This window comes from Podarcis gaigeae (assembly GCF_964106915.1).
Source record: "Podarcis gaigeae genome assembly, chromosome: 11".
Classification (NCBI taxonomy): domain Eukaryota; kingdom Metazoa; phylum Chordata; class Lepidosauria; order Squamata; family Lacertidae; genus Podarcis; species Podarcis gaigeae.
In genome coordinates this window covers 29,619,751-29,637,609 of record NC_139687.1, presented here as the reverse complement: position 1 = coordinate 29,637,609, position 17,859 = coordinate 29,619,751, and the positions used below count along the sequence as shown (strand labels likewise).

Genomic DNA, 17,859 nt, shown 5'->3' with positions numbered 1-17,859 from the left:
GAAGAATTGATGCTTTTGAATTATGGTGCTGGAGAAGACTCTTGAAAGTCCCATGGACTGCAAGAAGATCAAACCTATCCATTCTTAAGGAAATCAGGCCTGAATACTCACTGGAAGGACAGATCGTGAAGCTGAGGCTCCAATACTTTGGCCACCTCATGAGAAGAGAAGACTCCCTGGAAAAGACCCTGATGTTGGGAAAGATGGAGGACAGAAGGAGAAGAGGACAACAGAGGACGAGATGGTTGGACAGTGTTCTCAAAGCTACCAGCATGAGTTTGACCAAGCTGCGGGAGGCAGTGGAAGACAGGAGTGCCTGGCATGCTCTGGTCCATGGGGTCACGAAGAGTCGGACATGATCAAACGACTAAACAACAACAACAATATAACTAAGTCATTGGGCAAATGGAATGAATTTCCTTTTACAGTCATACCTCGGGTTGCAAACACTGCAGGTTAACCGTTTTCGGGTTATGGACCGCGCCAAACCCGGAAGTACTGGAACGGGTTACTTTTGGGACTCCTAGACTTGAGCTCTAGCACGTCTCCTTTTAGAAACCTTCACTGAAAATCTCCCTTCAGCAACCCCTGTTAATCATGTTGAATATCTTACCTGTTTATGAATAAATGCCCATCAACAACACGTCCAAGGCCATCTAAATTGATTTCACACTTCATCTCTATCTTCAGAAACAGAAGTGCACTAATTACTGGAAAATGCAGACTGACAGAAGTGGTCAGCACAATGACGAGCAAATGTTCTACAAAGTGACACTTAGATTAGGGGCAAAACATCATGATTCAGAGTGGAATAAACAACAGGGCTCGATTCAAGTTCAGAAAGATGCGTGCATGGTAATAATTGAAAGTAAGCAGGCAGCTAGAAACCAATATACCCTTACAAACGAAAAGATTGTAGCACGCTTCCAGATTTAGCACAATGGTCTGTGCACTGCTCGATTGAAGCCATCATGACAAAGCCAGGGGACAACGCTACACTCACTTCAGTGAAGAAGCAACTATTAGCATTCCAGTGCTTTCAGTATATACATGTATGCTGGGGGCTGCCACTCAGCTCTCTCTGCTTGCCAATCCATGCTCCCCATCTCAGTTTCCCTGCCCCAATATCTCTCTCTATGACCAAGTCTCCTCACTCACTCACACGTCTCAGTTGACCACAATGTGCTCCTTCTTCCTCAGCTTCCCAGTCCACAATATTTCCCTCACCCCTGGAAACCACCTTCTCTCCAATGCACAGCTTCTCACCCAAATGACAACTATGTATCTCCTCCATGCTCTTTTGCAAGGGAGAAAAAGAGGGAGTAGCAGTGGCAGACCTACATTTTGGGGGCCCTGAAGCTCAAACTGTTATGGGGCCCCCTTTGCAACGAGGTCTGGGCAACCACTGTTATCTTCTTCAATTGGGTTGTTTACAACAACCTTTACAACATCCTGTGTTATTGACTTTCAAACTTAGGGATTGTTGAAGTATATACAACAATAACAAAACGATCATTTTGAGTTGTGCAACTCCAATTGGGTCTACCAGACCCAATTTTTTAAAGCAATTAAAAACCTGCTACCAGCACTAGCACAAATTTTATATGGAAGTGTGCAGGGCAGCCTAACATAGCAGAATAGTATTGCAGGCTTTCTGTTCTCCAAAGTTGTTAAAATTAGATATGTTGTTGTTGTTGTTGTTGTTGTGTGACACACACACACACACACACACACACACTGGTTTTTTCTGGGGGGACACAGGGTTGTTCCTTCCCCCAAACATTTTGTGAATCTTTGTACTTCTGTCCATTTACTGTATATATTTTTCCAGATTTGAACAATAAAATTGTGATTTTCTTGAATCAAAATGAGAATACCCCTAAACATTTTTTAAAGAAAAAAAGCACTGTGTGTATGTGCATGTGTGTGTATACCATAGTGACCTGGGGTCTTTGACTAAATAAATAATTCTATTTTCTTCTTTATCCGTGAAATTCCTTGAGTTTCATTCATCTTTCATTCATCTTCACCAGCATCTATGTGTTTTCACTTCCTTTGCTATGGTAACAACGCAGGTCTTCAGGCATGGTACAAAGCCCTTGCCTGGCACACCACAAACCTTTCTAGTGAGTGGTGGAGGGGGTTCTCCTGGTTCAGCTCTATATATGAAAGTTAGGTCCACACCAGCTAAAATTTTAACTGAGCAAGTCAGATTCATTATGACCAAAAAAAAAAAAAAAATGACACAATAAAATAAAAAGCAGGGTCAAAAATTAAGTATGAAACATAAAAAGTTAACCCCTCCCCTCTCCAAGTTCACCAGTAACTGTCTTCCTGTACTTATGCAATCCTATTGATCTATCCAAATGCATCTTTTGCTCCCACTTTTGTTCCCTTCCAGAGCTACTTGCTGTCATGATATAGGACTAGAAGCAGAATGGGCTGTTTGCTATAAAATGTGAGTGCACTGACACACACTGTTTGGCTTTGGAAGTGAGATGAAATGGTTAACACTGAAAAGTCCTTTACAAAATTATGCTCTGTGAAGGAGAGAAAGAAGAGGATGACTTTATTGGGGCTCGAACAAAATATATGAGAAATGTGGTGCTCGTAGCTTGGACTTGAGCCTTGAACTTTTAATTTTTCCTTAGTGGACAAAGTACAGGAGATTAAAGCAATACCTTTTATTGGACCAACAAAGAGCTGCCAGACTTTGAGACCTGAAAGGTTGCATCTTCAGGGTTCACTTTATTGATCTTCCCTACTGTTCCTTGTGGATCAGATTGGCTGCAAATAAGTCTGTGTGCCATTGATGTTACCTTTCTTCCTTTGAGAGATAAGATTTAGTGTTTTTATTTGTGATCCTTGATGAAGAGAGTTCAGGAGCAGAATCCGTAGTGAGTTCAAGAATGCCTTTTTCTTCGAGTCTTTCGGAGTATATAAGGATCTTCTAATTAAGATCATGGTGAAAATGTTCAAATCTTATTTTTCTATAAAATTATAAAATGTATTTCAGCTGCTAGAATGACCCCTATTTTTCTCAAGCACAGTTAATGTGTACCCGAATCACTGTTCCCATTTGGTCTTTTAGGAATGTTGTATTAAAATGTTGTCAACTCTCTCCAAGGTCTCTGGATATTAAATCTGAGAAGCAGGAAACTATTTGTATATACATGAACATAAAGGCACCAAATAGAGAAGGGATGGGGAGCCTCCCCGATTCTATTGGACTCCATTTCCGCTCATTCCCTGACTGTTGCCCATGCTGGCTGGGGCTGCTGGGAGTTGAAGTCCAATATTAGGAGGGCCACAAGTTCACTATTCCTGATGTAGAGCATTGCTCACCATATCATACATGGAATCTGGTGATGTTTACTTTTGAACAATTGGCAGTAGATGCATTGTTATGGGATGGCCAGTTGGGTCTGATCCCCAGGTCATCTGTGGTGGACCCCAGATATTCCCCACTTCTTCTTTTAGTAAACTTTTATTTTCCTTTTCTTATAGGGAAGCGGGACACACTGCAAAGCAGAATGCTGGTGAAATGCCACCTACTCACCATCTTAATGTCCCAGAGACACCTATGAATTAGAATATGCACACTTGTGGTGTTGCCCTAGGCTCTCAATGCAGTAGCAGATGGTGGGACCCACAGATACAGTCAATCACAAACCCCTTCATAGAGCTCCTTCTCTTTGTGGATGTTGATGTTTGAACAACAAGAGATCCATAATAATAGATCCCTCACATCATGTCTAGGTGCACCCTTAAGCCAGCAAAGGATCTGGGCCTGTTACTTATCTTCTGTCATTACAATGATAGCTGCCATTACAACTGCTTTGATCTTATCTATGAAAGAGGTGGGTGAGCCAACCATGACTGCAGAAAGTCTCATGTAAGAAAATGTGGCCATTCTGATTTCTTTTTTATTGCTGAGTATTCCTTGAAGTGTTTCCTCCGATGCAACCATTTAAGAACAGATTTATTCCTTTCCTGGTCCACTATGACCAATGTTTTGTAGCATGTTGGGCTTTGTGAAGCTTTGACAGTGGGAGAGGCAAGTTTCCCCCTTTTCCCATTGAAGACAAGGCAACCTATGTACCTATGTGCTGGTTTTAGAGGGATGGGGAGAATACAGTCACCCTGACCCTTAAAATATATATATATATATATATATATATTGCTTTCGTAGATTTTCACGGGTACAGGAATGCAGGTTTTGGTGTCCTCGGGTGTCTTCCCGTGTAAAAGTTGGGGTGTCTAGGCGACGTTTCGACGAGGTCTCGTCTCTGAAGATGACGAGTGAGACCTCGTCGAAACGTCGCCTAGACACCCCAACTTTTACACGGGAAGACACCCGAGGACACCAAAACCTGCATATATATATATATATATATATATATAGTTATTTTTTTGCTTTCGAAAATGGCGTTTCACTTTCATACCTCATGTACCACCTGTTCTTACCAAAATGTTCTGTGCAGTAAATGTTTCCACTTCAAATGTACTTTACAGAAATACAAGTATTCTATAATGCCTGGTAGTGCTCCTCTAGGCAGCAGGTAGAAGCCATTATTACATTCATAAACATTACCATAATTTGACTTCTATACAGACCCCAAAATTAATGGACAAAATTGCTCAATATGCCAGGCAAGTGGGTCCTGAGTGTGGTGTCGAAATGTTCATAAAAGCTATTGCAGTCACAGCCTGAATAGTTGTTGATAAGAAATGCATATGATAAAAAGTAATTTCCTCTTTTGAAGGGTGGAAATACCCTTGGAGGAAAAGGCTATTGATGGCTACTATTGCCACCTCCAGGTTCAGAAGTAGTATGAAACAATGGGAGAGGGCTATTGTGTTGTCTTGCTGTTAGTGGGATTTCCATAGGCATCCCATCCTTAAGGCACTGATCCCTTCATACTCTACTCATGTGTACCCTTTACCCATGAGCGGCAGGCCAGTATAGAACTATGGTGTATCATTTGGAAAGGGAATAAATAAACCTAAATTTGTCATGTCCATTAACTTCAATCGCTCTACTCTAAGTCGGAGTAGCATTGGCTAAAGGTAAAGGTAAAGGACCCCTGACAGTTAAGTCCAGTCGCGGACGACTCTGGGGTTGCAGCGCTCATCTCGCTTTACTGGCCAAGGGAGCCGACGTTTGTCTGCAGTTTTTCCGGGTCATGTGGCCAGCATGACTAAGCCGCTTCTGGCGAAACCAGAGCAGCGCACGGAAACGCCGTTTACCTTCCCGCCAGAGTGGTACCAATTTATCTACTTGCACTTTGACGTGCTTTCAAACTGCTAGGTTGGCAGGAGCTGGGACCGAACAACGGGAGCTCACCCCCGCCCCCTATATGGGAATGTTGATGCAGGGGACATTTCTAAGATGAATGTCGCAACACTTGAGGTCTGAGAGCTTTCATTCATTGATTTCAGGAGTGGCTTGTCCAGCTGGCCTCATGGCAACTGATTTGCTGCAGGTTACAGGGAGAGGGGAAAGGAAAGCCAAGTCGGAGCTGTGCAAAAACATTGGCAGAGCCAATCTGATGCTCCCACCAGTGGGCCTGCACAGACCTGAGCTTGCCACTGCCCAGGAAATGGCAGCATCAACACTGCCAGGGGGTTATTGTTGTGGTGTCACTCCACTGGTGAGCTATTTCTGATTTATTTTATTTTTACTTTTGTATCTGACCTTTCCTGCAAGGAATTCAAAGTGGTTGTAAGGAGGAGGCGGTAGCTGGCACATGACTCTGCCTCTGTCACATCGTGCAATGCAGCACTTCTTCTGGCCCTGCCGTGTTTTCTTCCAGTTAGACCAGTTATAAAACTGGTCTAACTGGAAGAAAACACAGCAGGGTCAGAAGTGCTTCATTACATACCCAGTCATGCAAGGGGGGGGGGGAGCAAATCAGGAGGAGATATTTGTATGCTCACACAGTAAAGCATTAAGTATTAACCATTAACTATGGTTTATTGTGACATGTGAATGCAGTCATTGTTTCCATGCTTGTAGGCAAAGGGTCATGTAGATGCTGCTTGGTGACATGTTTGTTAGCAGAAATGATCCCTTTCAACATTTACCTGTATGCACTATAGCTATAGACAAAGTAGAAAAATGCAGATTATGACAGGTCAAAAGCTATGAAAATACCTCTTGAAATGTGGGAAACCCATAATTGTGTGTGTGTGTGTGTGTGTGTACGCGCACGCATGCAGATCTTTGTATATATCTATCAACTTATAACTGAAATATATGGCAAAACATGGAAGTAATGCAGTGATTTGGGAATTAGTTATTATTTACTCAGAATAATGAATATACAGTTTCGTACTGCTTTATGTTAATGAAACATGAATTAAAACTGCATTATGCTGAAATTGCTGCAGCACATCTACATTAATATCAAATGAATTCATTATGACCAGCATAGTTACAATGAATACTAAATGAATTAATAATAATGAACCATGTTAAGTGATATCTAATTGTTTTATTTCATTTTTATGTATATTTTGTCCAGATTTAACTGTTAGGTTAATAGGGAATGGCATTCATTAAGTCATTTCCCTGCCAAGCTTTGGCAAAGGGCACTTAGTTTCACACCACATCCTATGCGCACTGAGCATCATTCATCTCTGCTCACCTCCCCCCACATACACTTTAAGTCAGGGAAAGGATTCTGCTCCAAGACTGGCAGGAAAATAGAACAGTACTAAGGACCAAAAAGCCAAATAATGCTTATGCTATTGTGATTTTAATTGTTTCTTCTATGACATTTTTTTCTTGCTCTTACTAAGGGACTCACAGCTGGTGAAATTTCCCCTGTTGTAAAGAATATAAAACCATTCCTCACATAAAGCAGTGGTAACGTACCCTCACTGGTCTCTACGCTGATATGCACAAAAACAACTTTTAAGCTTCTGTTCCCTCTTCTCTCTCTCTCTCTCTCTCTCTCTCTCACACACACACACACACACACACAAACACACAAACAGTACCTGCCCGATTCTCCATTTTGTTATGGCTTCTCCACTTGCCCCCACTTAAAGGGATTCCACCCTCACTACCTTCTCCCTGTTCTGGGGGTTTTCAGTCTGGGTTGGCTTCCTGTCCAACACCCTGTTTGGCAGGAAGGTGTATCGTGTAGGCTCTCCAGAATGGGGGCGATTCAGCTCGCATGCACAGCAGCTGCCTGGAATAAGTTTACCCCACATAGAATGCATGTTGAGCAATGTTACACCGAGCAGATGCTGGAAATGCAATAGGAATCGATTCCATTCTAGGGAGCCCACATTGCGCGCCTTCCTATGCCCCAAAGTCCAGTCCAGCAGGAGGACAGGGGATAGGGGGTGGTGCAGCCGGCTTTGGTCTGGAATGGTGGACTCCTGAGAATTTCTTGGCCAGAGTCTAACAGCCCTGTCCCTGATAGTCGAGCTTCTAAAAACCATTATGTGAACCCCACAATTAGAGTTCACAATGAATAAAGTGAGCAAGCATTCTCTCTACCACCCAGCAAAATATTAATTGCATGACATGTATCTGAGTTCATTATGCAACCATATTTTCACATGTACATTATTTCCCTTGGTAAGAGAAGCTTTCCCACCCTTGTAGATGTATTCCTTTTACGACCTCATATTGCAATACCGGGTTACAGATCCCAAGCTGGCAACTGTGGGCTGGAATTTCCCAGTTCTGCATTTCAGTGTCTCCATTTTTTATTTCCTTACTTTAGGGTTGTTTACATTTCCCTTCTCTTAACTGACTTAACTTCTCACTTAACTAACCAAGTTTCTAGCAATTAAATTTTTCTCTGTTTTTATTGTCTGATAATTACACAAGCGCACACTGTAAATGCATATTTCCAGCTGATATAAGTATGCTACTAAACAAAATGTATTATCCTCTTTTGAAGCACTGCTGTGGAAACATTTCTTTGGGGTCTCTGTCTCACCTATTCCCCATCCAGTTCATAATAACAGACGTTGGGAGTTAGAGCCCCACTTCTTCCTCTTTAATAGTCCCCCTCTTTCCTTTTAAAAAAAGCATTGATAAGAAACACATTATTTCACCCTTTCCCCTTTATCCCTTCCCTTCTCTTTTTCTTTCCTATTTTTGTTTTGTACAACCTTCTTTCCCATCCTTCCCCTCTTTTAATTATTCCCTGATATTACTTTCTATATATCAGACACAGGACCGTCAGAGAAATGGTGTAACGTAGAATGTTCCTACAAAAAACCAACCAGCCAGCCAGCCGGCCATGCTCTCTCATGGGAGATTCCATTCCATTCCCTACGTAACTTGGCTTTTGTCCCATTCTCTCTCCTCTGCCCTGAAGTTAGTCAGCAGTCCATGACCGCTGAGAATACTCAGTCCCCATCATTTTAATCCCCCTTTGCCCCCCAGCAAAGTATTTTTCCATTCTGAGAACTTTGGGGGTTACATGAGCATGCCGAGATCTCTCACTTGTTTCTCAGTAGGCTCATTTTGGCTAAATAGCCATCATAACCCAGTACCTAAGTTTGATCCTGGAAAGTATACAGAATGATGATATAGTTTATGTAATATTTATATATTATACCTTCCTGAGTACATGGTGCATAATATCCTGTTTGTTATGATGTAATGTCCAACTATAACATTAAGAATATTAAGAACTGCTACCACATCCTCCAACACTTTGAAGGCAAAATCTGGGGCACCATCTTCCCAGATGCCATTTCCCCTTTTTTATCACAAGAGCACGGTAGCCATTTTGGTTGTCGTGATCTTGCACAATTTCGTGCTCTGGTCCCCCAGCCCAAAAAGTGCTATTTCAGGCATGGTGACCAAAAATGAGCACTTTGGGGTGCCACACAATATTATGGCCCTGAGAAAAGTACTTGGGGGAGGAATTGCGCCAGGAAATCACACATGATCAAGGCAACCAAAATGGTCATCATTTCCTCGCAAAACAAAATGGGATGTCCCAGTTTTTTCAGGACACTTGAAGGGAGTAGCCATGATGACTATATTCTACATCTACTGTTGGAGGCCAGTATACCAGCTGTAGGGAATCACAAATGGATTGGCCTTTCTAAGAACAGGATGCTGGAACAGAGGGGTCTTTGGCCTCATCTGGCAGGGTTTCCCCTATGTTTTTGACTGCAAATATAGCACAGTTCATATTTTCAGCAATTCTGAAACAACCCTGCCCTTTTTTTGCAGTTCCACAATTTATTCATTACATGTATATCCCTGTTGCTCGGGGTGGGCCTTCCCTCCCATCTGATCCTCACAACAACCTTGTGAGGCAGGTTGTGATGAGAGGCGGTGACTGGCTCAAGGTCCCCTAGTGAACTTCATTGTTGAATGGGAATTTTAACCTGGAGATCCTCTGGATTAAAACAGAAACCATAAGCCAACACAGAAACTTGGCAAGAGCCCAAGTCTCCCACAAAGGGACAATAGTGTCTACTAAAATAACAGTTTTCTGCTTGCTCCGTTAGTGAAAGTTGCTAACTATATGGAAAGAGGCTTGGGCATACAAAAGGTGTATTTCTTGCTCCAGCTTACCTAATTATACTTGCCAACAGATCTCTGAATATATTTCAGAAGTAAGTAGTCATTTCAATTATTGTGCTTTGTAGCACATTTAAAGGCAAAATATTAGATCTGCACTATATGAACACCTAATAATTTAAAGGAAGCAGCTTGCCAGGAAGAAACGAGTAAGGCATTAGGAATCACAAAAGCACATAAAAGCAAACTAATAAATGGAGATTATGGTGGCTGAACGCCAAATACTTCCTCTAGTCTCCCACTTCTCATGTACTTAAAAGTGAGCACTTGTAGTTAGGCTTTTGTATAACCTGGGCCTGGCTTAGTAGTCAAATTGTTTAACCCTCCATGTTCCTGTTCTTTTGAGCCTGGATTTAGGGGCTTGATTGAGATGAAAAGAAATTTTAGCTGTAGTCAAATTAGATCCATGTCGTTCCTCCACTGTAAAGCCCTGGAATCTTGGCTCTGCTTTTTGTGACCCTTTACCCTTCAATTTTGCAAATGTTTTTAAATCACCTCACATGGCGCAGCATATTGCGTTTCCATAAAAAGCCACTTATTATGTTAATCTGTTTACTTGGGACCACATTTTATATATTTTCCCAAACATGAGGCTGGCTGCTGTAAGTGAATCATATTAGTAATGTAACTGAGAATAATCTAATCCTAGAAGTAACTTTGAGAAGCTGTGACCTGCATGAAGACGTGGTGTTCTATTTATATTTAATGCTCTTTTGTAGACATAGACTCTGCGTAGCACTTTATCTGTCCCCAAATGCAGAGACTTACTTCAGAATCCTATAAATTGCATCATTTGTAATGGGTCTGGTGGCAATGGGGATGACACCCCAATAGTAAACCCAAGATAAAAGATGGGATCCAAATAATCCAATTTGCAAATGGATAGCATTTCTGTGTGTGTGTGACAAGGACGTCAGAGAAACCATACTTTATATATTTTCCCAGATAACCTGATTTTATCCCAAACCCCTCCAGCTCCTCCTCCTCCTCCTCCTCCTCCTCTCTCTCTCTCTCTTTTCTCTATGTCGTGTCAGGCCAGAAAGAAAATTTGGGAAATGAGGCATCCCTTGTCAAATAAATGCTTCTACCCCATACTGGCAAATAAATGTCAACCAACAAATTACTAGATGAACAGGTACATGGAAGATGATATGGTGTGTCTTTTCTCCAGTTATGAATCATTGTATTTCATCTCTAAATATAGTATTTTGACTCACTAATATACCTGGGTAGGCTGCAGATCCTGAGCTTTCTTAGTCAGCATTTCTTCAGTCACTTATAGATCCATGGCATCTCCTTTTTCTTCCTCGATTGCTGTTTGAACGAAGCAGTTTGAGAGCCACAATTCCCCATATTACGAGTGCAAATCATTTTATAATCATAATTGAAATAAAACCCAGAATCTATTTGATGGGCATCCATCAGAAAGATATTAAACAACGACACTGAAAACAGCGGCAGAACTATCTGATTTAATCCACTGCCTCAGAAACTGTCCTCTTACCATTACTTTTGGCTTCCACATACTTGTGACAATATCCACCATCCCTGTGGATCCAAAACAAGTCGTCTCTGTATCCAATTACCATCAGGCACTGGGGCTGAGGGCAGCATTAGAGACAACTAATGATAAGACAGCATCAGGGGGGGGGGGCAGTACTAGCTCCAGCATTAGATGCCAGCATGTCTTACATGTTATCCTCCTAGTTAGGATATTATAGAAATATTGCATTGTGTACTCAAGCCACAATGTGTACCACAAGTGATATAAACAGTAAAGGTAAAGGGACCCCTGACCATTAGGTCCAGTCGTGACCGACTCTGGGGTTGCGGCGCTCATCTCGCTTTATTGGTCGAGGGAGCCGGCATCCAGCTTCCGGGTCATGTGGCCAGCATGACTAAGCCGCTTCTGGCAAACCAGAGCAGTGCATGGAAACGCTGTTTACCTTCCCCCCAGAGCAGTACCTATTTATCTACTTGCACTTCCTCTTAATGTGTTTCTCCCTATTGTCCTGAGTTTGAGTGTCTTCAGAGTCCAGCCTTTGGTAAAGGCTGTTCTCCAATTGGAGCGTTCGCAGGCTAGTGTTTCCCAGTTGTCATTGTTTATACAGTGGTACCTCGGGTTACAGACGCTTCAGGTTACAGACTCCACAAACCCAGAAATAGTACCTCAGGTTAAGAACTTTGCTTCAGGATGAGAACAGAAATCATGCTCTGGTGGTGCGGCGGCAGCGGGAAGCCCCATTAGCTAAAGTGGTACCTCAGGTTAAGAACAGTTTCAGGTTAAGAACGGACCTCCAGAAAGAATTAAGTTCTTAACCTGAGCTACCACAGTACTACATTATTTTTAGATTTGCCTTGAGAGAGTCTTTAAACCTCTTTTGTTGACCACCGGCATTACACTTTCCATTTTTAAGTTTGGTATAGAGTAGTTGCTTTGGAAGACCAGTCCAGAGGGGTGGGCCTGTCTGTGAGCTATGGGGACCAGTAGGTCTCACTTAGTGTAAGGCAGCTCTCTATGTCCTTCCTATTCCTCCATTAACTTTAATAGGGAAGTAGGAGGTTACCTTACACTGAGTCGGAATCTTGGTACACCTAGCTCAGCATCATCCATACTGATTGGCAGTGGCCCTCCAGGATATAATATGGGGCAGATGCTTAAGGATTGAACCGGAGACCTTCTGCATGCATAGGAGGTGCTCTACTACTGAGCTAAAGCCCTTCCTGTGCCACCATTTATCTCTTCCTTATTCCTCTTGCCTCTCTACCATTTCTATTTGTGATTAATATCTGTGCGTTTCCCCCCCCCCCTTTGCTTTCACTCATGACATCAAGGCTAAAATTAAGATTTATCCTTCAGGAGGAAGATCTGTCTTCCTGAATCATCTGTGAAGAGCTTAGCTTCCTTCCTCTCCCCCCTCCCAACCTCCCCTCTTTAACAAAATAAGATGTCAATTACATAACTTCATAGCCCCAAGTCAAGCCAAGGATAGCGGGTAGGGTGGGAGAGAATCCAAGTTCCTCTGACCCAACTGCGATGGCAGCAGCACATTTAGACATGCTTCTCCGCAGGATCCCTCCGTTTCCACCCAAGGAGCTGCCAATCCTGACTTTTGAGAAACAGATGAATTAGCTGATATATTCTAAAAAGGAAATGAAGTTGAAGTCACCCTGGCCAGTTTCCACTTCAGCCACATAAGCTGTGATTAGAACTGCTTTTCTCAGTCTGTTACACTTTGTATTCATTCTGCCGCCTCAGTTGTGGGGAGGGCTGTTGGAAGTGGCACAAGTAGTAAAAGGATGAGAGAAGGCAAGCCATTAAATGACAGAGGAATTTCCCTTTCCTCTGCAAACTGTGATAATAATTAAAAACAAAAAAATATATATACTGAACTGTGCCCTCAACCAAATGCAAACTGAAAATTTACATGAAAATAGACTAAAGGGAATATGAGACAGAGATGGATTCATCAAAGTAGATCTTTCCCTGCAGCTTCTGAATTTAAACTAACTCCACTCCTGTTTCTTATTTCTCTAAGTTTAATGAATACTAATAAATAGCGCTAGTGATTATTACTCAATTGCTATGTAGGTGTAGATAATACTATGATTTTCTATTTATGATGAATCATTTATATATGCATAAATATACACACCTTCACTACTTATCACAAGGAGTCCTGTCAATTTTCAAGGAGATATATATGAGGATGCCTTTAGAAGGAAACACTGCATTTGAAGTATTCCACACACACCAAAAAATTTTTTGTTGCTTTCATCAACACCTTTCCACCAACAATATTAAATTCAGTGGTCTCAGATCAAAGCTGGTTTCCAAGATTATTTTTCCTTTCTATCTGCATACATCCAAATTTTAACAATGAATCCTTTGCCTACATGCTACATTCATAAAAAAGGCCCTTAAATATATAGAGATATAGCTAGATAGATTGCTACATTATTTCGGAAATAGAGCAATTATTTTAGAAGCTCTTATTGCCAAGGAACTGCTCCGCTTTATCCATTAATGGGCTGTGGGATAAAGAGCTCTGAGGCAACTTCCCAGGGATTCTGATATGTTTATTTATGTGAGCAATGTGAAGGATCATGCATGGGGAGTGTTACTGTCTGGAATCTGCCTTGCCTGGCACCTACAAAGGCCTGCATCCAGCAGGAGGCTCACTGCTGACCCCACAGCTGCTGGCCCTCCTCCTCTTCCTTCTTCCTCCTCTTCCTACCTGATCACCTCCTTTCTCCACTTGCATTGACAACGACAAGAAGGATTAGCAGCCTCCTTCTGCTGCACTTCCATCAGTGGAAGGATTTCTGCTTGTGCAACAGAACATTCCCTCCCTGCACCCCCAGTGCTGTTCTAGGGGTTCTCCCCAACCCCCTGGAGTAGGTTTGGGAAGGAAACATGGCACAACTGGGAGAGGAATTGGGGAGAGAGTCCTGCTGCACAAGCGAAAACACTTATTTTGGTGAGACAGGTTAACCGAACACCACCCAGAATACAGAATACAGTGGTACCTCGGGTTACATACACTTCAGGTTACAGACTTCGCTAACCCAGAAATAGTACCTCGGGTTAAGAACTTTGCTTCAGGATGAGAACAGAAATCATGTTCTGGGGATGCGGCGGCAGCAGGAGGCCCCATTAGCTAAAGTGGTGCTTCAGGTTAAGAACAGTTTCAGGTTAAGAACGGACCTCCGGAATGAATTAAGTACATAACAGTAGTACCACTGTATATTATATAGAAAGGTGGCAGAATTAACACTGGCATCAGTTATACAAATTCATTTCATAGAATCATAGAGTCTTAGAGTTGCAATGGACCCCAAAGGTGATCTAGTCCAACCCCCTGCAATGCAGGACTCTAAACGAAAGCATCCATGACAGATGGCCATCCGACCTCTGCTTAAAAACTTCCAATGAAGGAGAGTCCACAACCTCCTGAGGGAGTCCTTTCCATTGTCAAACAGCTCTTATTGCCATAAATTTCTTCCTGATGTTTAGTCACAATTTCCATTCATGTAACTTGAATCCATTGGTTCCTGTCCTATCTTCCAGAGCAGGAAGAAACAAGCTTGTTCTATCTTTCATGTGACAGCCCTTTTGATGTTTGAAAATGGTTATCATATCTCCCTTCAGTTTCCTCTTTTCCAGCATAAACATGCCCAACTCTTTCAATTGGTCCTCATAAAGCTTGGCTCCTAGACCTTGATCTTCTTGGTCACCCTCCTCTGCACATGTGCCAGCTTGTCAATGTCCTTCTTAAATTGTGGCACCCAGAACAGGACACAGGTGTGGTCTGACCAAGATAGAAGAGAGTGGGACTATGACTTCCCTTGTCCAGAACACTATGCTTCTTTCGATGCAGCCTAGAATAGCATTAGCTTTGGTTTTGTTTTTTGCTGATACACTGTTGACTCATGTTGAGCTTTTGGTCTCCTAAGACAGCTAGATCCTTTTCAATGTATGAACAACTGGCAAACCAGGTGCCCTCACCTTATATTTGTGCATCTGGTTCTTCCTGCCTAAGTTTAGAACCAGACATTTATCCCAACTGAAATTCATTTTGTTAGTTTGGGTCTGGTTCTCCAATCTGTTAAGGTCATCGTGAATCCTGATCTGTATTCTGTGCCATTAGCTACCCCTCCCAGTAGCTGAGCTGGCCCAAGCCTAGGTGAGCGAAAATGAGCCTTTGAAACAGAGTTTGATTTACACCACCTTTTATGCTAGTTTAAGTTCTGCTTACTTGCCAGGTCATGTGACTGAAAGAGGTTTGGAATAGGTGCCACGCCTCTTCCACATCCCCAGAATGCCCCTTTTGGGGGACTTTAGTCAGCTTAAGGTCTGCTGTCTTGAATTCTGCTGGCAGAGCCCTGGCTGAGGTGGCATAAGCTCTGGTTTAGCAGAGTTGAAGGAGTTATCCTGACAGACCCCTGTCTGACAGCCCAAGACCCACCTATTGAAAATTTGCTCATCCTGGCAGATCCCAGGTTTGGATTAGACTGTAAATTTGTGAGCATTTGGGTTTGGGTTTGGGGTTTTTTGGCAAATATATACATATGGCTGATTAATATTCTACAGACTTTTAAATGTATCTGTGGGAAGGGGGGTTATTATTTTGCTGTGTTCGTTTTACTTATTTAATCCTTTTTTAATTCTGTGAGCCGCCCTGATATATTATGATGAAGAGTGGCATATAAATCTAATTTTTTTAAAATGTAAATTTATTGAGATTTTAGAGTTATACAACAGTTACATTAAGTAACAAATTTAACAACAGAATTCCCACTCATTTTGCATCATTAAGTAATCTATGTACTTATAGGGTGGTTTGGGGTATATATATAACTTTGTTACGTCCATGCCTTTGTTTTCATTTTTTCCTTAATTTATTTTCTTCTTTTCTCCACAGGATATCTCATTCCTGGACTGTGTTTTCTTAAAACTTCAAAGAAGCAAAGGAGAAAACAAACCAGCAAGGAATGCATAGAGGCCTGGACCTCAATGTTTAGCTGTGGAGACCTGCAGGAGACCTGCAACTTAGCTGTGGAGTCAGTTGGGCTTGAGCAAACCACTTCCTTTCAACCTCAGTTTCTCAATCTTTAAAATAGGTATTGCAATAGTTACAAAGTAGGCCAGCTGTGATTGTGGTCAAAGTCTGGATTGTAAAAGAGACCTACATGTGACAACAATTTTTTAAATTACAGAGCTGAAAATTCAATTTTGTGCATGTATATGTGTGCATTTAGACAGATAGCAGCAGCAGTGTGCTTGACTGGTTACCTAAAGCTGCTTCTTTGTTCAGAGCTGATATAACTTCTGCTCCCACCACCCACCATTAAAGCAGAAAAGCAAGCATGTTGGATTTCAATCCAGCTGCTCATATAACAATTGCCTATGGATCATATTTAATAGACTCATATTTATTATATAAGTACGTGCATATACAAAACAAAACCCAGTGTAATTTTTTAACATAGATCTTTTCAATAAAAAAGCAACTGTATAAGGAATACTGCTAAGATAAATTTCCCTTTTCCACGCACAGCTAGATAAAGCCTATTTTTCCCCCTTTCTCTCTCTCTCTTACACACACACACACACACACACACACACACGAAAAATCTCTCTTTAGTTACTTATTTCTTTTCCCCATGGTCAGGTTGGCTGCATCTCCAAACACTTGTAAGTACTGTATGTTCTGTCATATCCTGAAGTCATGCATTAGCACCTTTTCATTCAGCAAAGGGTGAGAACAGATATCTTTTGGCAGCTGACAGCAGGGAGCAGGCAGAAAGGAGGGGAATGAAGCTGTAGGACTAGGACACTGTGGTGGCCTAGTGGCTAGCATGGCTAATGTACCAGCTGTGAATAACCTCTTTTTTCTTATCCCATCCACCCAACAGATGTCTCTCTGTCATTGTCATGTCCTCAAGCTATCCTGGTAAATGATTTGTGCATTATAAGTGAGTCACCAAGGTGGCAATTGAACCTCTTCACAGCTCAAAATTGTTGATGTGTGCACTGAGAGTGAAGTGTGAGTGAGAGAGAGGGAGGGAGGGAAAGAATGAGAATGAAAGAGGGGAAAAATAGGGAGGGAGGGGAGGGGAGGAAAGAAGGAGGAAGAGGGAAATGTCAAGGTTACCTTGTTTTGCCTGGAGAATCAAATGGGAGGGCAAATTAACTCCTGGCTCTGCTTGATCTTTCGGATCTCCTTGACAGAGGCAACCCCTTCCTTCCTCCCTTCCTACCCGAGCAGATGTAAATATCACTTTGAAAAATTAAAAAATGAAGAATGCAGCGATCTGTATTGTGTGCCTGCTTTGGTACTGTGGAAAGAATGTTAATAAATATACAGAGAGGCTGCAAAGTTTGCCAGTATAAATAATGTAGCATTTCAAAGTGTGTCAGTAAATGTAATTGAATTTTTCAATGTAAAGATATAGTTTGGTTATAAATTGGAGTCATGCTTGACATTAGTTGGGCATTAGGAGATATTAATTAGATACTACTCACATCTTTTCGGGTTCTTTTTTTCTCTGTTAAATGAATAATCAGGAGACAAAAAAAATTGCAAGCATGCAATTTAGAGATTATTTTTTTAAAAAAGAAAATATTGAAAGCAAGCTGCTTGGTAATTGTTAGTGGGGGTAAATAAATGTCTTTTTTAAAAAAAAACAAAAAAAAAAAACCTTGTCAGTGTGCTGTCTCAAACATGCTCTCTCCAATACTAACACAATACGGAGAAGCTAATCCATTATAATACTTTGTAATGATA

At 41.7% G+C, this 17,859-nt stretch overlaps 1 long non-coding RNA gene across 3 annotated transcripts in view; it reads left to right on the top strand.

Moving 5' to 3' along the window:
• The window catches only part of LOC310827376, a 481,425-nt gene that overhangs the window by 358,755 nt on the left and 104,811 nt on the right, over positions 1-17,859 (top strand). For all 3 annotated transcript variants that reach the window (XR_014556310.1, XR_014556311.1, XR_014556312.1), the window contains one exon: positions 15,994-16,192. This is a non-coding gene — a long non-coding RNA (uncharacterized lncRNA). The remainder of the gene's footprint in view (positions 1-15,993; positions 16,193-17,859) is intronic.